This window comes from Dipteris shenzhenensis, chromosome 33 (genome assembly GCF_047967505.1).
Source record: "Dipteris shenzhenensis isolate YYH24624 ecotype China chromosome 33, Dip_SZ_1.0, whole genome shotgun sequence".
NCBI classification, from domain to species: domain Eukaryota; kingdom Viridiplantae; phylum Streptophyta; class Polypodiopsida; order Gleicheniales; family Dipteridaceae; genus Dipteris; species Dipteris shenzhenensis.
Genome location: NC_141628.1, coordinates 37,030,465 through 37,057,533, shown reverse-complemented (window position 1 = coordinate 37,057,533; position 27,069 = coordinate 37,030,465).

The following is a 27,069-nucleotide window of genomic DNA, read 5'->3' as shown; positions in this document are numbered from 1 at the left end:
AGTAGGGCGATCTAAAGCAGTTCACATTGAGCCCCTAAAAAATAAACCTCGACGTCAAATGCAAAAGGCAAGTACTTCACGAGCTACAGTTCCAAGTCCTATAACTGGAAAAAGAGGTCGTTCATATACAAAGAAAGGGCAAAGAAGAGAAGAGGAAGAACATGAAGAGGATGCGGAGGGTCTTGAAATGGAGTCAGATCTAGAAGCAGAAATGTTATCAATGAAGAACCTAAATCTTCGCTTGAATGAGGCTGTGACAGATGAGGATCCAGGATATATATGGGGCCAGAAGACTCAAGTTATACATGCTTCAACAGTGGTCAAAGCAAGTGTCTTCACCAACAGTAGGACCTTAGATACAGCCTATGCTGAAAAGATTTTTCAGGCTTTGATTGATGGAAAAAAACCAGTTGTTTCTAATTTGGTACTCCGCCCAAGAACATTTTGGCCAGTCATGGGAGATTATAGTCAATCCATCAATTTCTCTCAGCCTATATATTTTGAGATGCAATTCACTAAGTTCCTCAGAAAACAAGTTCCCTCACTTCAAGAAGGACAGAGTTGAGTGAATGATCCAGAACGACATATAAGGGATGCCAAGAGAAATTTCTTAGCTCATTGTACATTTGAGGCAATAGATGGTCAGCACTATGCCTATGCTTGTAATGAGCGCTCTAGAGATGCATACAAGAAAGGAGAAATTACTTATCAAACCTTCGCGAGTGTGCCTCAATTTCACTACTATTCTGCATGCATCTGTATCTTCAAGAACGAGAAAAAATATTTGATTGAGTCAGAAAGACTTAATCATGACATTTATGCACTACGAAAAATCACCTCCACTTCAGAGATGTTGCTCAAAGCTAGGACCATATGGAAAACTTTTAATTATCCTTTGACCACTCTCAAAAGAACTGCAACTAAAGTGGAAGCAGATAATCTTGTTGACTTCTACACATGCATGAGTGCCATTGTACCAAGGGGAAAGCAGGAAAGAGCAGAGGTGATTACAAGCTTCAAGACAGTAAGGGATCGGTATCAAGACTACACAAGCATACTTTTCGGTAGTGATGAAGTTTTTCATCAGATCAAAGACGTGTGTCTTGCATGTGAGAAAGGAGATGTTACATATGAGGCTCCATCATTGATTAAAGAGAAGGCAAAGAAGATTGAGAAAAAAGAGATGACAGCTCGGATGTGGAGGCCTTTAAGAAACCTACCCGACAAATACGCAAGTCTTGCTGCAGAGAAATTAATGTCCAAAGAATGGTTTTTTGGCAAAAAGGATAAAGATCATTGCATGGAAGATTGCATCATCCAACAGGTCAAGCGTGATGCAGTAAAGAGTGCAATTGAATATTTATTGGGAGAAAATAATATTCCAATTAGCCAATGTAAAATTGATCATAACATTGTGAGGCAGATGGCATCAGCTTTACCGTTAGCTAAACACAAGGCTTGGGCGCATAAATGGGTGAAGGTAGAAGATGATGGATCTGAAATTACTCCCTCTATGAGAAGTGACATTCCGGAAAATGTGTATGCATATGCACAAAAAGTCATCAATAACCACACTCTCAGAAAAGAAAAAACTTTGAACAAGGGCTTTTATTTCATACGTGAAATCATTTCAGAGTCTGGAAAGAGTGTTGAGTGCAAGGGAGTTTCATTGAGTGATTTTTTGTCCGACGACACTGCTTGGGAGAGACCTCAGCTTTTCTTTGTCTATGAAATATCACCGGATGACATCCGTCAACTCCTTGACAGAATATTACATACCACCATTGGTAGAGTGGGACAATGTAATATAGTCATATTTGCTGATAAAGATGACAAGGAACAAATGTCTGCTACCCTAGAAAAACAATATGGCAATGAGCTCAAGATTTACAATGGGATATACTCAAGAAAAAGGGACAAGAGAGAATGCGGTCTCAAGATACAGAGTCTAGAAACCTTTTTCTTGTGCATGAAGAGCCCTTACAATGATCACTCCTTACAAAATAATATAAGAGGGAATGCAAAGAGATTGCAACTACTGCTGGAAGAGCATGAAGCTCCAAGTCCCCTCCATCGCAACGTAAATCACTATGAAAGGCCAGCAAAAAGTGCTGATCTTTTAATTAGTATGATGGAATTTTCGCTACCGTCCAGATGGGAAGTCACATTGTGCCGAATGGGACATCTGTTTGAAGCTCTTATCAGAAAAGGACACAATGTAAATATTATTGAGAGCCCTACTTGCTTGGAATACCTTGATACCGTGGCTTCTCTCACAATAATTAAAGTTTGATAAGAAAGGTCCGATCTCACATGAAGAGGATGACATAGAGATGATCATGTATGATGAGAGCAAGAAAGATGATGAAAATGATCAAAGCTCTGGATATAATAGTGAGGACACCAGCGATAGCAAGGAAGCAGAAGAAGATGGATATGACACTGACCTTGCCTCTGAAGGTTACATAAAAAGACCACGAAGATATGTAGAGGTATGAAGACTTATGTTTAATTTTCTTTATTCATTTAAAGGTCTTTTTAAATTTATAATTTTGAATCTCATAATTATTTTATCCTTTTATAGGAGAAGGGAGAGGAGGAGGATGAGGAGGACATAGCTGGAGCAGAGAATATAGAAAGCTCATCTCAAGAAAGCAAAGCTGCTCTGGCTATCCATCGGATGACTCTAGAAAATAATCATACATTGCAGCAAATGGAGAAGTCATTTCAAGTTAGGTTTCAAGTTCGAGAACAACCTCTTACTTTTATATTCGATGAAGAGGACATTTCAATCCTCATAAACTTCAAGAAAGAGGTCAATGACAAGGTTATAATAGCCATCCTTAGGTTTGACACAAACTTTTTACTGACTTTATGCTTTTGTATTTCCATTGGATCAAATGAACTAATATTCTTTTCTTTTTATTGCAGTATGGTTTTACAACAGCTTCCGCTATATATACAAAGATGTGCATATATGGTCGATCCTCTTTTTTCTAGTGTACTTAGCAATAAGCAGAAGACCATAGATGATGTTTTTAAGTGGTTGCAACCTATTGATTTGACTGCGGCGCGAGTTATCTTTACCGCATATCACGAGGAGTGAGTATCAATCCCTACCTAGCTTATCTCTTACATTGTGGAGGATTATATCAAATAATAATTATTCTTAATTGATAATGCAGCTTGCATTGGAGCTTGGTAATTGTGGACATCTTAGCCAAGCAATGCTTCTTTGTCAATTCAATAGCATCTATCCATGGCAGTGTGTCAGAGTAAGTATAACCTACTTGTGTCATAATTATGTCAATGAGATGATGCATCCTATGCAATGCGCACATTCATTTATGTTTTCTATTTTGATGTATAGATCTGCTCGAAAGTTGGTAAGTGCTATAGATGCACTTATGCGAATGGAGGGTGACTTGGAAGATCAAATAGAGTATGTAACATGCCCTGCAGCGAAGCAGAATGATGACCACAGTTGTGGGTGGAGAGTTGGATATAACTGCTTTTTGCTCCTTGCTCAAATTTTTAATTTGAGAGGCGGTGAAACCTCATTGTCCACATATACAGACTTGCATCTATATGCATTTATGTCATCTATCATTAAGGCATTTATTGATAACGTGGTGGAGCATCCAGAGGAGACATTGGTTGCTACGCCCATAAGTTGTCCTGATGTAACCGCTGTATTGGACGAAATGGGGAGCTCTTCTGAGGTTAAGGTCATCATTAGCAAGCAACCTCGTGTTTTGACTTTTGGTAGCGAGGAAGTTACAATCCTCTCTGACCCTTTGAAAGAGGCTAATGACAAAGTCATGATGGCCATCCTCAGGTTTGATATGAACATCTCTTGACTTGATACTTCAATCATTTGATTCAATCTGCTTCTAACATTTGTTTATTTATTGCTGCAGTACGGTTATATCTCATTTTCCTAGATCAGTACAGAATCGCGTCTGTATGCTCGATTCTCTTCTTTCAGCTGTACTTAGTGATACCAAGAAGACAGTAGATGATGTTTGTTCAATTCTACAACCTTTAGACTTGGATGGCATACTACTTGTCTTTATGCCATACTATGAGAAGTAAGTATGGTCTCAATCTTTCTTTTACTCTCTTATTTATAATATTGTGTCAATTAATACTTAATATTGTGATAAATCTTATCGCTCTTTATTGGTGATGTAGTTCACATTGGAGCCTGATAGTATGGGACCTTGATGACAACCATTGTTGGTTTGTCAACTCAATTACAGGCTTTCACGGGGTGTTCAGGTAAGTGTTCTTTTATCATATCATTATGAACATGCATCTTACTATTTACTACACAAATTCACTTTGTCATATGTCATGATGGACAGGTCTGCAAGCAAGTTAGTTTCTGCGATTATGAAAATCAGGGAGCATCAAGACCAACCAAATTTCCAGACACGCCTCGCAGTGGAGCAAAAAGACATGTTTAGTAGTGGGTGGAGAATTGCCTACAACTTCATGTTGTATCTCAATGAAATTTTTGAACATGTCTCCATAGAAGCATATACCAAGCTCGAGCTACAAGATTTTGTGGCTAAGACTGTTCACTATCTAACTGCTATCATTGGGAAACAACATGATGGACTCAATGAAGAACCTAAGGGAGCCAAAGAAAAAGAAGAGACAATTCAGTCTCCTTTTGTATCACAGCCTCAAGTAGAAGCATTACAGTCTACACTTGAATTAGATACTCAATGCATTCTTCCTACACAAGAAGTGGAGACTCAATGTGCATCTACAACATCACATCTTTAAAGGAGGAAGAGATTAAGTCTATACCAATTGCACCAGAAGTAGAATCTCAATGTACACCATCCACACAAGTAGAGACTCAATGTACTCTTAGAGAATCACAGCCTCAAGAGGACTCATCAGACTCTATTCAGTTGTAAAACATGTAGAAAGAAACATGAGTCCTTGAAGATTTTTATCTTGTTTGTATTGATTAATGATAGTGTTTTTAAAACTTATGTTAAATGTTGCAATACATTAGGATATTTTATGATATTTCATTACAATACATTAGGTTTTACTTTTTTGAAAGTCTAATTTATTATGTACAATAAATATCTTATGATGATCTAATAATTAGATCATTCTTATGTTCCATCACTTTATTTTATAGATTTCAATGTACTCAAAATCTATCATTTATTATGTACAGCAAGTCTAACTTATATTATATTAAAAGAATTCATTCTTATGTTCCGTCACTTTATTTTATAGATTTCAATGTACTCAAAATCTATCATTTATTATGTACAGCAAGTCTAACTTATATTATATTAAAAGAATATCTCATGATTAGATTCTATAATTACTAACTTATATTATATTAAAAGAATATCTCATGATGAGATCCTATTAATTATATCATTCTTGTGTTCCATCATTTTATTTTATAGATTTCAATGTACTATCACTATCTTATGTGTCTCAAATGTCTCCCATTACGGTCTTGCATCCCATCATTTTATTTTATAATGTCTCGCATTACGATCTTGCATCTAGTCATCTCGCATTACGGTCTTGCATCTGTAGTTCTATAAATTCCCTAGTAGTCGTTCATCTTCTATATCTCACCTGCAGCAGACACTTCTTCCACTTTGCTCTTCTTACCTTACTCCTCTCCTCAAGCTTGCTCCTTCCATCTTGCCCGCAGCCTTGCCTCCTCTTCTCAAGCATACTCCTTTCATCTTGCCTTACCTCCTCTTGTTACCTTCCTCACTCTCGTTACCTTCCTCACCTCGTTCGTCTTCTATATCTTTCCTCACTCTCGTTACCTTCCTCACCTCGTTCGTCTTCTATATCTCACCCGCAGCAAAAACTTCTTCCACTTTACTCTTCTTACCTTACTCCTCTCCACACTTCTTCCACTTTACTCTTCTTACCTTACTCCTCTCCTCAAGCTTGCTCCTTCCATCTTGCCCACAACCTTACCTCCTCTTCTCAAGCATACTCCTTTCATCTTGCAGCCATTATGGATCTTTTTAAGGTAATCGATTCTGTCGAGCAAGCCATTAGCAGCCTCAAAGAATGGATTGCCGAGAACCAAGGAAAGAGAGAGGAGAGAAAGCAAAATCCAGCTCCATTAACCCAGTACCAGAAGGATGACTTTGCTTGTCAGAAGGGCTTAGAGAAGGAAGAGGAAAGAAAAATAAGTATGGCTACTACTGAAATAGATAAATTGCAGTCATATAGGAGAGAGTTGATAGACTTTCAAAGTGAGATATCTTCGCGTGTGGCTCGTTATGGAAGATTTTCCCCCGAGGAAGCGCTAGCCATTCGGAACAAACAAAGTGTTATGCAGGAGAAAATTCATCAATCCTTACTTCTCTTCTATAATTTTAACTACATCGATGAGGAAGAGATGAGCTCAGCTCTTGATGGGTTGAATTTAGGCTAAGGACTTGAAAATAGAAAATTCATCAAATTGAATGGCTGTAGTCTTGAAAATCTCAGGCTTAACTTTTGAAGGTGTTTATTAACACCATTAAATATTAAAAGAGTTTACAAGAACCGAATCTTATTTTTTCATGTAACTTATGTAGTCTTGAAAATCTCAGGCTTAACTTTTGAAGGTGTTTATTAACACCATTAAATATTAAGAGAGTTTACAACAACCGAATCTTATTTTTTCATGTAACTTATGTAGGCTGCGTTAAATTTTATAATTTTAGTTTCATGTCCTTAAAAAATATATAAAAAAATGCTTGTTTTTATGTTTTTATATGTGCTTTGAAGATTGGGTTTTTCTTAAATTTTATCTGAAAACTAGTCCAAAAGTATATGTAAAAATGAATTTGTACATTGACAAGTCCAAAATTAATGAAATAAGTGTTAGATGCAAAAGTGAATTGAGAGATATGAAGTGGCCAAAGTAGAAAGAATAAATGCAAGGATGAGATTCAGAGTAATGTACACATGATCGCAACCATATCCATGAGATCTCGCCCTTTTCCCCACTCACATGTCACTTGATTGGCTACAATTGGCTCTACGTAATGCCAAATGCAATGGAGAAAGAATAAACGAGTGCGAGCGAGAGTTATCATCTGGATGTATGATGCATGTAAGTTTCTTACCTCTTGACATAATTAAGTAATTATTTGTGACAATATACGCTATAAAATAGATGCATCTTCATTGTTTTAATGATGCTCTTTTACAGTACAAAAAGTACAATGCATTATGGTCATATGGATGACATTTTCACGTGGAAAGCATCGATTCAAAGAGAGTCACGTATGATTGTGGAGTCATGGATAACTTCACACAAGATAGCCGAGCAAGTGCTTCGGATACCGATCTTCTCTCCTCACAGTTGGATTATTGTGGAACCATACACGAAATCTATGAAATTGATTTCAGACGATTTAGTATTTTCATTTTTTATGTAAAATGGTTTAGAACCATTTACAACGGTCCCCATGTGATAGTGAGAAAAGACAGTAGCAGTTTCTTTGCAATAGACTCCACCAAACTTTGGACCGATGAAAATGATACTTTTGTTCTTCCCGAGTATTGTGAGCAAGTGCATACTAATGATTTAATTAATCAAAGCTTTCGTTTTTAAAGATCCATTGATACATGTACTTAAGCATAATTTCATATATGTAATTGATGGCATTTGACACCCATCTTCAATATAGGTGGTTTTTCATCTAGATCGTTCTGATCCAAGATGGTGGTACGTGATCCAAGTTGCACCACGAAGTAAGCAAATTTATAGATATGTGGATATGGAGATGCCACTACCAATGCCAGATTTAATTGATCCAGATGGATCTAGCGAAGAAGATGAAGATCACAATATGAGCCAAGAGGAAGATGCGGATAATGACATCATATGGGAGGAAGATGGAGATCATGATATTGAGGAAGAAGATGACCATCATCAAGAATCACCACACTTTGTTGAAGAAGATGATCAAGTACTCTTAGGTGAATGTACGATGCTAGAGTACGATGATGATATAGGAGATCAACTTGGTATAGAGTTAGAGATAGACTTGTTTGGTGCGTTAGACTTGTGAAGCCATTGATGTAAATGCTCTTCATTGATTTTTTTCATCTCAAACTTGGACATGAATATATGAGCTTCAAAGGCTTGATGTACATGCTCTTGTACTTTTATTCTCTCAAAGGATCAAACATGTATGAAAAGGAAAAAAAAAATTTCATTGGGAAAAACTATCTTTTAAGGTCAGTATGAGAAAAAACACTCTTTATAAAACGTCGCTATAGGAAACTATCTTAGTGTTTGTATATAGCAACCATTCACAAGTCTAATAAGTGTCACTATATAGTGACCATTTACAAGTCTAATAAGGGTGGCTATATAGCGATGCTCTTTAAACGTCGCTATATAGCGACGTTTGCCTAAAGTTGCTATATAGCAACATTTGCCTAAAGTCGCTATATAGCGACCCTTAACAAATCTTGCTTTGGTTACCAATGATTAGCGTCTCGCGCGCGCTAATCATCGATCCTTAAGCGTCGGAATAGGACCCATGTGTAGTAGTGACTATAGGCCATGTCGACCAAGATATCAAGCGTAACCCAAAAGGGTTCACGCCATCCATTGTGAGCTCAAGAAGTAAATTGCACAAGACAATGTCTGGCCACATGTTTGTTATGTGCTTCCAAGCAACACAATCTACAATAATCCTCAAGGTGTCATCGATGGACCGGTGTGTAGCATGCCACATCATCAATTGCGCAATGGACTTTCATCTAAACATGTGATGTATTCTAGGGATGATGGGAAAATGTTTTAAGACCTTCACTGGGATCATCTCCCCTAGCAAGTCCTATCTGTATCGCTGTGCTCCACACTCCGAAAAATTAACCAAATCTCCATACTCATGACAAAACAAAATACTATCATTAGGAAAAGCATGGATGGTGTCATAATCCATCCCAACCATTGTCAACATCTTCTTTGCTTCGTCTCTAGAATTGAGCATGCTGTTTAGGGTAGGCAACATCTTTTGGAGCAACCTATTGCAATTTACATATCCAAAAAACGTTAAGAATGAGATACTGATTAAAACAATCATAAACAAGATACTAAGAACAAAGATCCAAACGTGATTTGCATTTACCTCATCAAGGATGAGACACTTGTGTCTAACTAGCCATACTTTGCTTGCAAATTCATGATCGAGAGGCAAACTCACAGTTTTGTCATCCTCACACCATCATACAAGCATGTTGATGCCAAATCTTGTATCATTGTCTCATGCTCAGACATCTCGCCCCCATCTCCCATGTTGCCTCCAAAAATAGAATCCAACGTGTCTGCCATACCCTCATCCTCCTCTAGAGGATCATCCTGAGGATCATTTGGCTCGAATTGTGGTGGTGGTGCATGTGGTCCCTCACTGCTCTCCTCATCCTATATAATGACATAATGTTGGTGTGTGCAATACACGCATGCAATATAAATATCCATGAATCAATCAAATGTCATTGGTTTACCGATGATGCACTAGCATGACAACCAATATCCTCTTTTGGTGGTGCCTCTCCATACATCTGCACAAGTGGCGCATGACAATATGGCACTGATGATCAACCCCTTGCTTGCAATGCATGCAAGGACAAGGCAATCTCTCACAAAGCCACTCCACACTCCCTGGGAGATGCCCCCCATTTGATGAGCTGGCACTACTCATCCTCTCCACTTGAACACATCCAAAACCATCCCCTCCAGTCAAGGCAAACACCCAAATCCCCCAGTCAAGGTAAACACCCAAACCCCCAAATCCCTTAAACCCATCCAAATTCCCTAAGCCCCCCAAACCCTAAATGTCCCTTAGAAACCCCGAACATGGCCTAAACCCTCCCAAACCCCTTAAAACCATCCAAATTACCTAAACCCCCCAACCCTAAACCCTAAACCCCCTTAAACCCCGGATAACCCCTAAACCCCCCTTAAATCCCTCCTTAATCCTCTTAAACACCATTAAACTCTCTTAAACACCCAATGCCCCCCAACCCCCCTTAAACACCCCAAATTCCATCAAACCCCTCTAAACCTCTTAAACCCATCCAAATTCACTAAACCCTCTCAAACCCCCCAAACCTCGAATACCCCTAGGTCCAAACCCCCCTTAAATCCCCCCTAACACCTTCAAACCCCCCAAAATCTCCCAAGCCCCCCAAACCTCCCCAAAAACCCTAAACCCTAAACCCCTAGAACCCCAAACCTCTGTTTCATCGGTATAGGCATCAATATAGGTGTCAGTATATATCGATGCTTCAGCAAGTGCTTCATGACCCATGCATCTCAAAGTGCAGAATGCAAGTGCATCACTGCTTTCTACTGTTAAAGAATCTCGCAAATCTTAAAGAATCCCAGATCAAGTGATAAATTGTTTGTCAAAAGAAGCACTCTCACTTGCTTGTTAAATGCATTGCCAAGAGACCATGAGGTATCCATTGGCCAAGTCTCTAGAATTTTAGATGTACATCCAAGAGCTTTTCATCATGCCCATCAAATTCTCTCCTACAATGAATCTGGAGAGAAGCTTCCATTGGATTTATGCAAATGTTAGCTTCTAGTTTGTGCTTTTGATTAAGAAGTCATGGAACTTGTTGTCAAGTTCTGGATAGAGAACACTCGAGTGTCTCCAAAAAAAAAGGATATATGTCACCAACATATTGCTAGAAAGCAATACATTAAGCATCCAATTCATTTTATTGAAGAGTCGCATGTAAGATTTTCATGTTTAATGTCTTGTGCTTAAATCCTTTCTGTGTGCTTTTATATGCTTGGTTGTGCTTTTTATTATTTTTTTGTGCTTTTATGTGCTTTTGCGGTGGTCTTTTATGTGCTTTGTGCTTTTCTAGTTCATATGCTTTCATGTGCTTATGCGGTGTGCTTTTATGTACTTTCATATGCTTTCATGTGCTTATGTGGTGTGCTTTTTTGTACTTTCATATGCTTTCATGTGCTTATGTGGTGTGCTTTTATATGTTTTTGTGTACTTATTTGTGCTTTCATGTGCTTTTATGGTGTGCTTTTGTGAGCTTTTATATTCTTGGTTGTGCTTTTTTGTGTTTCATGTGCTCTATTCTGCTATTGTGGTGTGCTTTTATGTGTTTTTATATGCTTTTTTGTGAACTTATTTCTGCTTTCATGTGCTTTTGTGGTGTGCTTTTCTGAGCTTTTATGTTCTTGGTTGTGCTTTTTTGTGCACGAACAATACAGTTGTGCACAATTGCCTGGTTCTCGATCAATGCACAGTTGTATGTGGCTATAGCAAGAATGATCCAACCCAAATCAAGATCAAAAAATTAAGTTGCTATTATCAGGCTTGTATGCGCAATGCATTCCAGAGGTGTGTCAATAAGGACTATTGATGAAATGGAATAAAAAAATGTTGAAACCTATAGAGGATGATGTGCCCGATGTTGAAGTCATAATAGATGAACCCCTTTTTGAGGGCCACGAAGACTTCCTCAGTCATTTTTTGTGTGAAGGCGACAACTTTGTTGTTCCTTCAAAGCTTGATAATGATGAAGGGGTAGACTTTTACATTCTGAAATGCACAGAGAAAAGGCAAGTTGCCACATGTATGGTGAAGGACAAATGGGGAGCAGAGTGTGAGTCAAGATTTGCATATGTCGTTCGTTTGTACTACAAAAAATGTGATGAACATCATTATCAACTTCTTGCAAAGGATCGTACCTATAAACAAAACACTTTGGAAAGCATATAACATATAATCTATATATATCTAAACTAAATACTTTGGAATGCATATTTAACATAGTCTATATACCTTAAATCTTACAACCTAACTCTTAAATCCTAAAGTTCCCTAAATCTTAGGTTATACAATCTAAGCTCTTAAACTTATATAACAGTTATAATCCCTAAACCTTAAACCCTAACCCCTATAACTTAAATTCTAAAACCTAATTTTCAATTCTAAACCCTAGATTCTAGACTCTAAGCTCATGATCTTATATACTAAACCCTAAACCTTAAAACCTAAAACCTAAATCCTAAATCCTAAACCCTAAAACAATAATCATAAACCCTAAATGCTAAATCCTAAACCCTAAACCCTAGATTTTAAACCCTAAATCCTAAACCCTAAAAACATAATCATAAACACGAAACCCTAAAACACAATCTTCATTCCTAAGCCCTAAATCCTTAACCCTAAATACTAAACCCTAAACCCTAACCCTAAAATACAATCAAAATTCTCGGGGTGGTCACTGTGTATAAACCCTCTATACTACGTGCGTTCAAGCTGTATTTCTAAAATCCCTTATCTGTAAATTTTTCATTAATAAAATGCACCCCTTTTCTATACAAATCTGTAACTTTTTCTTAAAACTATTTTAAATAGTCCCTTATGTATATTTATTTCTGTAAATTTTAGAAATAAAAAATATCCTTCTGTTGAACTCACGTGATAGGGTTACATATGATGAGTGACCCCCCCAAGTCAAAATTTAATGATTTTTTTCAATTTGTGAAATAGGTTTGATATATCCCCCAAACTGTTGCAAGTGGAATAGGTTAATGGTGCACTCAAGCTATTGCAAAAATCAAGGAATTTTCTTGATTTGTACAACAGGTTGGATATACCTCCCCAACCTGTTGCTCAAGCAACAGGTTGGGGGGTATATCCAACCTGTTGCACAAATCGAGAATTTTCTTGATTTGTGCAACAGATTGGATATACCCCCCAACCTGTTGCTCAAGCAACAGGTTGGGAGATATATCCAACAACAGTCCTCAGTTGGGGTGACCCCAACCTGTTGCTCAAGCATACAGGTTGGGGGATATATCCAACCTTGCACAAATCAAGAAAATTCTTGAGTTGTGCAACAAGTTGGATATATTCCCCAACTGTATATCAAATTGTTGCACAAATAAGAAAAATTCTTGATTTGTGCAACAGGTTGGATATATCCCCCAACTTGTTGCTCAAGCAACAGGTTGGGGGATATATCCCACTTGTTGCACAAATTAAAAAAATTCATTAAATTTTGGTTGTATTTTAGGGTTAGGGTTTAGGGTTTAGGGTTAGGATTTAAGATTTAAGGTTTAGGATTTAGAGTTTAGGGTTTAAGGTTTAGGATTTATTGTTTAGGAGTTTAGGATTTAGGGTTTAGGGTTTAGGAATTAAATGTTTAAAGTTTAGGATTTACAGTGGTTAAGATGTTTTGGTATTTATTATTTAAAGTTTAGGATGTAGGGTTTAGGTTTAATGCCTTCTCTACTAGTTTTGATATAGAAGTTATTAAGTAATAATAAGCTCAATGATTATTTATTATGTTCATTTTGAGTTGCTAATCTATTTTTGTACATAAAACACGTATTCACCCTAACAGAGGGTATGGATGTGGTGTTATATAAGAAGAATGAAGTGGTGGCTTTTGGACGAATTCATAGTCTTGATCCTATGAATGTGTGTCATTTCCAACGTTGTGGTGAGAGAAAATGTGTAGTGATAATCACCAACATTGTAAATCCTGAAGTACATTTAAAATATCCACATGGAGACTTTAAAACATTGGGAGATATCTTACAATGTGACATATTTGATATGCAAGCACACAGAACACTCTGGGACCAAGACGAAATTGTTCCAAAGACATACTTTCAAGATATCAAGAAAACTTATTTTGAGGGGGAAAAAGTAGAGATGTTATCTTGCTCCGGAGAAGTTTTAGCAATCGGCAACTTTAAGGGCTATGCTCAGAGTTTTCTCTATATAGTGGAGATAATTAAGTTGACTAGTGCAAGTGTCATTCAAAATGCAATGGATAGTACTTCACATTTAGACGTCCATAATACTACGTCTCAACTACAAGTTTATAGTACTTGTAAATGGGGGTTAGCTTTCTTAAAATCAAGTTTGCCCAAGACAATTTCCTTCAATGTCATGGAAGACACAACAGAATATTATTAGAAGAAAAAGACTATAATACAAATGGGATCCAAATTGATAAGAAGATATAGTACTAATCAAGAGTATCATAGTGGCATGCTCACAGGTATTGAGGACATTATAGTAACAGATGTTGATGTAGAAAAGGTTTCTTGTGTTGCAAGTGACTCAAATATACTCACTGGTATAGAAGACTTGTCTTGTATTGCAAGTGACTCGAATAGGCTCACTAGTATAGAAGACTTGTCATGTGTTGCAAGTGACTCGAACAAGCTCACTGGTATAGAAGACTTGTCCTGTGTTGCAAGTGACTCGAACAGGCTCATTGGTATAGAAGACTTGTCTTGTGTTGCAAGTGACTCAAACATGCTTACTGATATAGAGTACTTGTCTTGTGTTGAGAATAATAAGATGGGACCACAAAGAAAAATACATGCAAAGATCGATGGGATAAGTGATGCAATAATAGGAATTGATGATATTAGTGACAATGATAATGATGTTACCACTCGAACACGAGGTAAAAGGGGCAGAGAATCTGAGACTTGTCATGTTGTTCGTAATATTGTTGCTAGCATGCCAGAGAATATAGATGGTAGAATCTTGAGTTACGAAGGAGAAACAGTTCAACCACAAAATTCAAGAGGCATTGGCAACAATTGACATCAATGAACATGTCTACCAGATTGCCATTTCCAAGATATTATAAGGTATCAAATAATTCTCAAGCCCACAAATCATTTGATTATAAAGATGAAGATTCAAGGGAAATGGATTCGAGGTCTTACAACTAGAGAACACAAGACACTATTTACAAAAAGAAAGAATGTGAGTGTGAAGAGGCAAAGAATCATGGCATCAATTCCAAAACCAAAGAGACATGTAATGCTATCCGAGGAGAATATGGAAAGGATGCTTATGTGAGTTTGTTGCAAGAGACTTTGCATTAGAAAAGTTGGGAAAGATGATTGTGCATCCATACGCCTTGGTATTTAGAGTAAGACAGTGCCTAATAGACATAATATCTTCTTCAAGAGTTTTCATGCTTTCTTCATCAAGGCATTAATCAAGATTTGAGCACAAGACACTATAAACCTAGATTGAAACCCATGGTTAATGGGAGACCCATTTGCAATTGAGGATATCAATGGTTAACTGGACTATCACATGGCACATACTGGACCATCTGGGCAGAGGTGAAAGAAAAAGTTGTTCATACAATTTATGGAAATACCTACAAGCTTAAATGCCATGGAAGCACTATAAATGCAACCGCAACATTAAAGCAAGTTCTCGAAGACCATGCATTACCGCACCATCATCTTCAACAAACAATGCTAGATGGACGTGTTGAATGCCAACAACATCTTCCTTTGGGAATGACAAAGAAGGTCGTCCTAGAAACTGTCAATAAAACTTTACAAGACAGAGATGAGAGCATGATTTCACGATCAACCTTGTACAAAATTTGGCATAGAGATTTTTGCCATGTCAAGAAACCATCAAAGCAAAGGATGTCAAAATGTAAGACATGTGATGAATTAAAAAATGCCATTGAACATAGTAAATGTGAGCAGTAGCGAGGAAGATATATTAAATGGCAATCAATCCATTTACATCATGTGCAGGATGCTCGAAAGTTGTATGCTTCTTGGAGAGAGGAAGCTGTTTCACATGTCGATAAGTCCATGTGCATCATCATTGATGGCATGGACTAGAATACAACCACTTTGCCATGATATAGACGTATCCCACCGGCATTGGAGGGCAAACGTGGACTAAAAAAACACTTGTGTGGAGTATTAGTACATGGATACCAAATCTTTTGTGATGTATGGATTGATAGTTTGCATGACCATGATGGTAACCAAGTTGTTACATCAATCATGAAATCAATAAGAAAGGTCAGAGATGCTCACGGATGTTTACCTAACACATTGCGAATACAAGCTGATAATTGTTGGAGAGAGAACAAGAATAAATATATATTTGCTTTATGCTCTATGCTGGTTGGTTTGAAAATATTTGAAGAAGTGGAAGTTGGCTTTCTTCTTGTCGGCCATACACATGAAGACATAGATCAAATCTTCAGTGTTATCTTTGGTGAGTTGAAGGCAATAGATGTTTTGACAATGGAGGATATGCTATTTCGAATTGGGAAAAAAATTGGAGGTTCTTGCAAGGAAGAATCAGAAGTGGCTATCTTAGAGAGGATGGTAGATTGGAGAGCATTCATAGAACCACATTTACAAACAGGACATGATGCTCTAATAGGACACACAAATCCACACTACTTTTGGTTTCACATGCATAACAATATTCCAATGATACAATGGAAGCACTACTTAGTAGATGGAGATCATTTATGGAGTGAGTCATATGATTTATTACAACGAATAATTCCATTGGAGGAAACTAGATTTGTTCTTGCAAAAAACAAATCACTTGACATAGATGAATTGAAAGGCTTGACAGCCTTCATTAAACATCTTCAAAGTATGATGCAAAAATATCCTGAGCAATCAACTAAGAATTTGGAGACAATTAAATCAACTGAAGTACTTATCCAATCTTTAGAAAGACAAGAAAACTTAATGAGCATTGAATACTGTGAATCCTTTTGGCCAGAACAAGCTAGGTTACTAAGTTTTCCTTTGGATATAAATATGTTAGTAGATATGGAGGAAGCAGAAGAATGCCTTTTACCTCAAAAATATTGTGGCAAGAAGGGAGACAAACCCTTACTAGAGTTTATACCATCTAATGAGAATATTGAAGAGGGTCTATTTGTTGTAGTTTGGGCATCTGATCCAAGTTGGATGACCAAGGTGGCCCAATTTGGGTTGCAAAGGTTGCTAAGATAGAAAGGGATGACAAGGGAACTCCTATAACATTTATAGCTTTATGGTATAAACCATTGAAAAATCTCCCGAGAAGAAATACAATTAAACAACTCTATGAGGGATGCTTGCAAAAGAAACGTGAATGGGTTCCAAATAATGAGGGATTAATAGAGGTGGAAGTTAGTAGCATTATTCATTGCTGGAAATCGAGGACACGAAGTTTTAAAAAGAAGCATGCATACAATGTTGAAAAATGTATCACAATCCCTGATCCAAGTCATGTCCATATTAAACATCATTTGTCAAGACTTGACCCATCAAGTGCAAATACATTACATATATCTGATGACTCTGAACGAGATTCAAATGCATAAGATAATGTTTTGCATGCTTTTTTCCATACAAATGGTGTATCTATACACCACCAATAAGATAATTTATTGTATGGTTTGTTTTTCAAAAAAAGGGTGTATCTATACACCACTTATATATTGAATTCAACAAACTCTTTTTTTTCAAAAAAATGGTGTATCTATACACCACTTATATGCTGAATTCAACAAACTCTTTTCATATGGTGTCATATTTTCACTTCATAGTGTTGAAATTGAACTAGAGTTAACAGACATAGCTCCAGGCATCCACACTTATCTCCAAGCACCCACACTCGTCTCCAGGCTTACACAGTCATCCCCAAGCATACAAGAGAAGAGGGTGAACAAGGAAGAGAAGAAAGAGAAGCGGCTTTGAAGAAGGACAAGAAGCTTTCATACCTCTATCCAAGGTAAGTCTCTTGGCGGTTGGTCTTGTTTGGAAGTTGCTCTCTTTGGATTCGTCCTTTGTCGTATGCAGGGAAGGGATGTTTTTGGTACTAGTGTTGTTCTTTTTGGGGTCAGGTGCATTTCCTTTTTAGTTTCTTTCAAAAAGGCATCTTTCGGAGTGTGTCTATAGACGCATCAAATAGCACGTCTCATTTTTGGAAAAATAGACAAACACATTGTTAGACGCATCTATAGATGCGCAACAATAGTTTTTCTTGTGTGTTCTTCCCTTTCCCCTTCCCCTTCCCCTTCCTTCTCTTTCCCTTCCCCTTCCCCTTCCAAGAAAGGGATTGCATGAATGATGGAAATAAGTGATTGCATGAATGATGGAAAGGGATTGCATGAATGAATAAAGGGATTGCATGACTGAAGAAAGGGATTGCATTCATGAGGAAATAAGGGATTAACACACTATTCAAAATTTTTGGACTTTCTCTTGGTTTGGAATTTTTTTTGGAGCATATCCTCTCCACTCAACTTCACTTAGTGAAGCTAAAAATTTGGGTTTTTTAGAGCACTAAATGGGTCACTTATATACAAATATGGCCTTATTAAGCTAAAAAGTCAAGTGGTGACCTCTAATTTTAAAAAAAATGGCTCAGTGAAGCTATGATTCCTAATTCCCAAACTCGTGCATGGTGCCCCCATCCAATAACTATATAGATGCATTCCACAGTACAGACACGGTGTTAGACACACTTTTAGATGCTACACAGAGTTTTGACATTTATAACTCATGCAAGAACACATTTTTTGGGTTGTTTATCTATAGGATGTCTTCATCTTCAACAAGTAGCTCTAGTGAGGATGAATCCCTCCATATCCACCATCACGAAATGTGGTTGGAGCAAAAAGTCAAATGTATGTGTGATTGATGTCGAGGAAACATGTATCTTGCACACAAAATTACACTCAATCAGATCTCAAAGTATGGAGAATGGGATGCAACCGTAACCATGGTAAGTGTTAAAGAGTTAAGGTTGATTGACATACCTATGGGTGTTCATGTGTTTGATATATGATCCTTTTTCAATTTGATACTGGATGCAGTGCCACAATTGCATATGTTGCCCTATGCTCATCATAAGGAGGTGAAGCATCGGCGATATGAGGTGGGACTGTTATGGATGCATGGAGTGATGGTGATAGTAGCCCTTCACTATTACCTCATGAGGCCATGGAGGAGGAGGTGTTTGATGATATGGTACAGGATTTATATATTCATAAGTCCTCAAGTAGGGATGATAGTGTGGAGCAGGACAATTTTTTACTGTAGCATCGACTCCATTGATTGAGGGGTGCACATTCTCTATTCTAAGTGCCTCCCTTGAGTTACTAATCTTGCAGACCATCTATGGATGGAGCAATTTAAGTTTGAATGCATTACTCAAGTTAGCTTTAAAGTCTATTTTGCAAACATGGTGAATGGTGCTAGTGGGTCAATTACTCGAATGCTTTTTCTCATTTATGGTCTTCCCGTGCAGGATGATTGTGTAAAATGCTTCCAAGGGAGAATAAATTACCGACCTCAAGAGATATGGCAAGGCAACATGTGACTTCTCTTGGAGGATTAGATTACAAGCGCATCCATCATGCGTCAACGATTGCATTCTATTTTGTGGACCACATAAGAATGCAAGAGAGTGTCCTACTTGTGGAGAGGCAAGATATAGAGAAGATCTCAAAACTTTGGATGTGCCTCGTAATGTTTTGCAACATTTTCCCATAATCCCTCACATCCAACATATGTTCAAGTGCAAATCCATTGCCGAGCTCATGTCATGGCATTCCTCCCATCAATCAACAGATGGCAAGTGGAGAACTCCCACAGACACTCCTGCGTGGAAGCATATTGAAGACACATGACCAAGCTTCAAGGAAGAACCTAGGAACTTGAGACTTGGATTGGGTAGGGACGGTGTGAACCCATTTGGTCTCAGAAGCATCTCTTACAGTGTATGGCCAATGATATTGGTGAATTATAATCTTCCACCCTCTATGGCGATTACGAAAGGGCATGTTATGTTATCCCTTCTAATTCGAGGGAAACATAAAGTCAATAATCTTGATGTTTATTTGGAGCCTTTGATTGATGAGCTAGAGATACTAATTTGGAGAGGTATCATGGTGCATGATGTGAGTAGGCCTCCCTTGTCTCACGAGACTTCAACTGCAAAGCGGTCTTGATGTGGACGATGCATGACTTCCCAGGCTATGGCGAGTGTTCAGGTAAGCATTGAACTTTTAATTATGAGTAGGCAATCGATGTGGCACCCTGAACCCACCTTGATCTCTTAATTGCATCTATTGTTCAGGTCTCACTACATTGGGTTACCATGCATTTCCTGTTTGTGGTCCTTTGCTAGTTGCCTCACATGCAGACGCATTGAATAAGGTCATCTATGAGAATCACCATCAATTTCTTCCACGTGATTATCCTAGATATGTCACCCCTTGGAATGAAGTCTCCCCACAGTCACTCACTATAGGAGATTGGATGAGAATTTGGGATGGTTCCATGACTCCTCCACCACTTGGCATGAGCCGGTAAGGGTTTGTAACTATTATGTGCTATATTGAATGGAAATAGAGATTGCATTCTAACACCAAAAATTTGTGAGTGAATTAGAAGCAACTAATCAACCATTCCTCGTGTGTTCAATTCACACTACCTACTAGCATTTCTCATAGTGCATCAAAGGACATGAAGGATTGTATTTACAAGATGGGTGAGCTTGTGAGGTACTTTACAGGATACAAAATGTGAAGTGTATCAATGCTCCATGCAAGGTTTTCATATTGCTAATATGGTGTACTTTTTCCTTCCTAAGTATCTGAGCTCAAAGGAAATAGATTTCACCATGCTTGAGAATGCTCGAGTTATGTCAGCAGTGGAGGTGGTTTGTTTAGTGGAGGAGACATTTCCACATTCTATTCTCATAAGCCAACTACATCTCATAGTGCATTTGGTGGATGGGATTGCTATATGTGGTATTGTACATGCACGATAGTTGTTCTTCCTCGAGTGCTTCATGAAGACCTTGAAGGGTTTGGTGAGACAAAATGCAAGGCTCGAAGGTAGCATGGCCGAGGGTTGTGGTTGGTATAAGAGTCACTTGTATATATTTCTGAGTTTCTTGTTGATGTGGATAGCTCTCTCCCACAACTATGGAGAGACGATGAAGACCTAAGGATGACCTCTATTGTGCCTCAAGGGAAAGGACGTAGCAAAGTAATAGACATGGATTTTCTTAATAATATCAACCTTTATTGCATGCTTAATAGTAATGTGATGAAAAGATGGGTGACAAGATACGAGGATGCAAAGGCAAGAAGACAAGGAGAAAAGGCCCTCTTTCGTACACACCACGGATCTCGTGTGCCATACCCTCAGCATCTAATAGCACTTCCAAAGGATATTCATGTGGATTAGCTACTGGGAGGTAGCAAGCTAAGGGTGTCCACTTCCAGACCACTTTCGAGTGAGTGTGACACCCGCTCGAGTGAAAATACAAAGGTTTTGCTTTGGTCTGCAATACCTCGATCGAGGTATTATCTCCAATGAAAATCACACACGAGGACAACCGAGCCAAGCCAATACCTCGATCAAGGTCCTAGACTTTTTTCACCGAACTGAGCCTATACCTCGATCGAAGTCTCGTGGCATGCCACCTATACATCGTTCGAGGTATCGTGGCAATCCAGCTATATCTCGATCGAGGTATTGTGGCAAGTCCACATACCTCGATCGAGGTATCATGGATAGATGTCTTCAATCGTGTTAAATACCTCGATCGAGGTATGTGCCATCCGACAGGGAAGTTGACATACCTCGATCGAGGTATGCTGGACCGATGACTTGGCTACATGTCCGATACCACGATCGAGGTATGTGGCATCCGGCTGGTAGCTGACATACCTCGATCGAGGTATCGTGGTAGGTCCATACCTCGATCGAGGTAGATGGACCGATGTGTATGGGGCATGCAAATACCTTGATCAAGGTATCGAGGTATGATGGAGCGATGTATATGTGGCATGTAAAATACCTCGATCAAGGTATCGTGGCATGTCTATACCTCGATCGAGGTATGATGGATCGATATGTATGTGGCATATGAAATACCTCGATCGAGGTAGCGAAACCCTAAATTTTCGTATATAAAGAGAGGGACCCCCCTCATTCTTCATACCTCAATCGAGCTCCTCCTCATCGAAATCGACGAATTTGCGGGAGCTCGACGGAATTGCGGCAGTGACGGAGAATGACTGACGGACAACGACGGAGATGGACGGAGCGGGAGATTCCAGGTAAGGTTTTTTTATGTAGATTTTTTTTTTTGCAAAAATTTATTTAAATTTTAGTTTATAGGAATAATTATAAAATATTTCTAAATTTCAAATGCATTTAAAAGTTTATTTTAATGATTTTTTAAATTACATAATTTTTTATTTAAAATGTGAAAATGTATATATTTTGTTTTTTAAAATCATTAAAAAAAAAAGAGATTAAAGTTATTTTTTAAATTAGTGCTATTTTTATTTAAATAAAAAACGTTTAAATTTTATTTTTAAAAATCATCTTTAAAAAAAAAAGAAAATAAGAGTTTAAGGTAGCTTTTATGTTATTCAAGTTATTTAAGTTAGTGAAGTTTTTATTTAAATGTCAAAAAGTATATAATTTGTTTTTAAAATCATATATTAAAAAAAAATAACTGAAGTTTTTAAATTACTGAAGTTTTGGATTAAATATAATGTTTAAATTTTATTTTTAGAAATCATCTATTAAAAAAAAGAAAATAAGAGTTTAAAGTAGCTTTTATATTATTTTAGTTTATAGGAATATGTAATTTAATTATAAAATATTTCAAAATTTCAAATGCATTTAAAATTTTTTTTAATTACATAGTTTTTTATTTAAAATGTGAAAATGTATATATTTTGTTTTTTTAAATCATCTATTCAAAAAAATAGAGATTAAAGTAGGTTTTATGTTATTTTTTAAATTAGTGCTATTTTTATTTAAATAAAAAAACGTTAAAATTTTAGTTTTAAAAATCATCTTTAAAAAAAAAAGAAAATAAGAGTTTAAGGTAGCTTTTATGTTATTTAAGTTAGTGAAGTTTTTATTTAAATGTTAGAAAATATATATTTTGTTTTTTAAAATCATCTATTAAAAAAAAAAGAGATTAAAGTAGTTTGCATGTTATTTTTTAAATTAGTGAAGTTTTGAATTAAATATAACGTTTAAATTTTATTTTTAGAAATCATCTATTAAAAAAAAGAAATTATTGCAGTGTGCATTTATCTATCTTTATGTGGAATATTATAGATTATATAGTTGGTTAAGAGTTTTTTCATAATTTAGGTAGAGTAAGTAGGCTGAGTTAACAAGCTAGAGCAAGATGATCTAGTTAAGGCCTAGTCAAAAAGTTGTTTAGGGCTAGCTATTCCCAACTAGCTAGGAGCCATTCATGCCAACCAATCATTCAACAGATGCTCCAAGTCAAGCAGTATAACCAGGGTTATCTCAATGACCATAATCTATCTCTATCCTATAAATATTGTCATTTCCTATATATTCTATACATTTCAAGATGCTATTCTACTTTAGTTTGGCATATGTTTAGAGGTGCAATTTGACTTCCACTTGCAATTATTGAGAGGTGCATTTGTCCACCTTCATGTGGAATATTCTAGTATGCAGGTCTTGCCTTGGGTTATATCTTTCAAGTTAGCATCTATTCCTTGTAGTCCATTATAATGTATTGTACATAACATTTTCTTTATATCACTCAGTATCTTTACATCTCTCTTTTAAAAATACACCTCTACTACATACTTTGACATGCTAGTAGAGCCCATGGTAGTCTAGAGCCTCGAAAAATGGAGGGAGCATCTAGAACAAAAGCTATTTGCTATTAATTATAGCAAGGGTGCGTAGTATAGACAAGGAGAATGAGCTTGAAGAAACCGACTTTCTAAAGTAAACAACTTGTAAATAATTGTAAATACGAATTGAATTTGCAACATAGCACTGTTGTAGGCATAGCCACACATTTGGCCGATCTACCGGTAGGTGCATAGGATGATCCCAATGACATCCTACCTCATCAAGTAGTACGTACAAATAGTTTTCATTACATAAATAGATTATAAGTCATATTGAATAGAATATTATTTTCATTACCCAAATAGAATATTAATTTCCATGTGTTTTTTTTGTGCATGCGCTAGCCAGCGCACAGGTTCTGGCACCACTATTTGTATGCAGATAGCGATTTTGAGAGCTAAGATGAGGGCACTGCAGGATGCTAGGGCACCCCTCAATTGGTTGCGAGTCTAGATTCAGTCATTGATGCTCTGGGTCGATTGGACACAGTTGAGGACGTTGTGGATACCTTTCAAGCACAGGTTGAGGCAGAGATCACTGGTCATGGCTTGGATTGGAGAGCCATTTGAGAGTTGTTTGAGCATGAGTCACCTCACAGGCAGGCCTTAGACAATATGTTTTGGGATGGTCACACTGAGGCGATGCGACCATGATCAGGGCTTCCCTTTCATATTTTACGTTGTAGGTACCCCGTCATAGTAGCACACATTTATCCGAGATATCTCGCTACGAATGGTGGTCGATTGCCTCACAACCATCACATAGCCAGGTCATTTGCCATGCAGCTATACGCTGAGTTTGTGCTTGGTCATCGGGTAGACTACCTTAGTACCCGTCCAGGATCAGGAGCGGAACATGGTAGGATGGGGCATCAGGAGCATCAGACTGCAAGTGTTCAGCATCGATGCAAGGCACCAGAGTTGCACACTATCCCTACACTGGCATTGCGAGCTGTTGGAGGATGGATTAGGGGGGATGAGTGGCATCATCCTTGCACGACATGGTCTCTGCCCTATCGAAATCACTTTCGATTCCACCTCCCCCACCTCCCACATCTATGGAGCCTCCCACATCTACACCACCTCCCACATCTACACCGCCTCAGCATGAGTTGGAGACTCGAGATGCACGGATTGCAGAGTTGGAGGCATTGTTGGCCGAGTCTAGGGACGAGGTTAGTTATTCTGATTATTTTAGTTTATTTTTTTGTCGCATGTTTTGAACTGAAGTTTTTTGGTGAATTCTCACCATGTACGCGACATGTTTGCATTGCAGGCACATCTGTTGCAATAGGATATGGAGTCTCATGTACGACTATTGGAGGTAGATTTGGAGAAGCAGAGGATTTAGACACGCATAGCGTACCATCGAGCGGAGCACTATATTTTGCAGTTTCAAGAGACATATTAGTCATGATCCATCTCGCCATAGTATCGACCCCAGCCTGGCCCTGTACCCCACTCCTCCTATAGATGTGCCGACTAGGACACCCATAGACACACCAGTCATAGCTAGGCTTCCTACCGGTATACCTTCCACGTGGCACATACCAAATCAGTTGGAGACCAAATCTTGCGTGGATGTACGTCTAGGGTAGCCTAAGAGCCGTACGAAGTTTCATCTCCAACAGGGTTTAGGGTTTAGGGTTTAGGGTTTAGTCATGCTAGTAGGGATTGTAAAAATGTATGCATTATACCTTCCACATGGCGCATACCAAATAAGTTGGAGACCAAATCTTGCATGGATGTAGGTCTAAGGTAGCCTAAGAACCATGCAAAGTCTCATCCTCGACAGGGTTTAGGGTTTTTTAGGGTTTAGGGTTTAGGGTCTAGTCGTGCTAGTAGGGATTTGTAAAAATCTACGCATTATACCTTCCATGTGGCGCATACCAAATCATTTGGAGACCAAATCTTGCATGGATGTATGTCTAGTGTAGCCTAAGAGCTGTGCAAACTTTAATCCCAACAGATAAGTCCACATGCGTATTTGGTTAGTATGTGCACCATTTTTCATACGCAATCACGAGTAGGGAGTGCTTGCCAAAATGTATGCATTATATCTTCCATGTGGCACATACCAAATCAGTTGGAGACCAAATCTTGCGTGGATGTATGTCTAGGGTAGCCTAAGAGCCGTGCAAAGTTTCATCCCCAACAGGGTTTAGGGTTTAGGGTTTAGTTGTGCTAGTAGGGATTGTAAAAATGTATGCATTATACCTTCCACCTGGCACATTGCTAGTCGACATGGTGCAAACAATGTACTCAAAAGTGTCCTGAAAAACTCTGTATGAATCAACTGCAAATACACTGAAGATGCCAAGTGAAATCTCTGTACCGTCAGTGAAGATAGAACTGCAGTATATAAGATCTGATCTGTGTTACAAGGCTTGTGGCAATGATGCCGGGAATAGCCAAGAGGCTTTACAAGGCTGAAAAATGATGTGCACGATGCCGTGAGATAGCCAAATAGGCTTTACAATGGTGGCATGTGTGTGTGAAATCAAGTGCTATCTGCCCACTGAATCAATCTGCAATGCCTCTGAACTCTGAAGTCTGCTCACTGAACTGATGAACGTAAGGTTTCAGGTAATGTAATGATGTGAAATCGGATGTGAGCGTATGGACTGACTCCGAGTAGGTACTAGTCAGGAATTTCGGGCATGGCTTAGATTGGCAACTTGGGGAATTCAAAGCGTCCCCTCTACGGCGATCTAGTCTACTCTGATCTAGATCTAAACCAACCGTCGATCGATGAAAGAGCAGCAAATAATTCCTTTTCTTTTGTTCTTTTTAAGTGCTGGGTCAGCAGATGCGTCGATGTAGAGGCAAATGTGCGTGAAGGAAGTAGTTTTGTCGGCGAGGCTTAAATGTGAGTGTAACTTGCGCCAAAATGTGCGCGTGATGTAACAAGCGCGTAGAGCATGAAAAATCGAGCGACTTTTCTTTTTGGAGCACCCTCAAATTCTTCCTGGATCAAGAGATATGACTTGATCTAGGTGGAGGGGCAAAAGGAGTGCAAATGGTGCTCAATGATGATGTGTCACTGTGAGTCACATGCAGTGATGATGTGGCACTGTGCTTAGCAAGAGGTGTGCCAGTGAAGCTCTGTGCTGAGGTGGCAGGAGTGTGCACATGCAGTGTGTGCACAGTGTGCCTGGCAAGGGACTATGCCTGCAAGGGTCACTGCTGACTAGAGTGCTGAGGTGGCACACATGATGTCAGCAGGGTGACATGGCACTAATGATGTGGCAGTGCTGACATGGCAGATGATGTGGCATTGCTGACGTGGCAAATGATGTGGCACTGTGGATAAGGGTGCCACGTGGCTGATCCTTGACCACACCTGTGTGTGTGGTGACCCTGGGTGGATAAGGTTGGGGATAAGGCCACGTGTCTCAAGGAGGGAGACCGTAATCTACTAGGATTCTGACGAAATCTTCGGGATTCCATCGTCTTCTTCGTCGATGCCAAGGAATTGGAGAGGCTTGGAAACGATGCCTTGGAGCCCGTTGGTAGAGTTAGTTGGCACTAATCCGCCGTCGCCGATGCTGG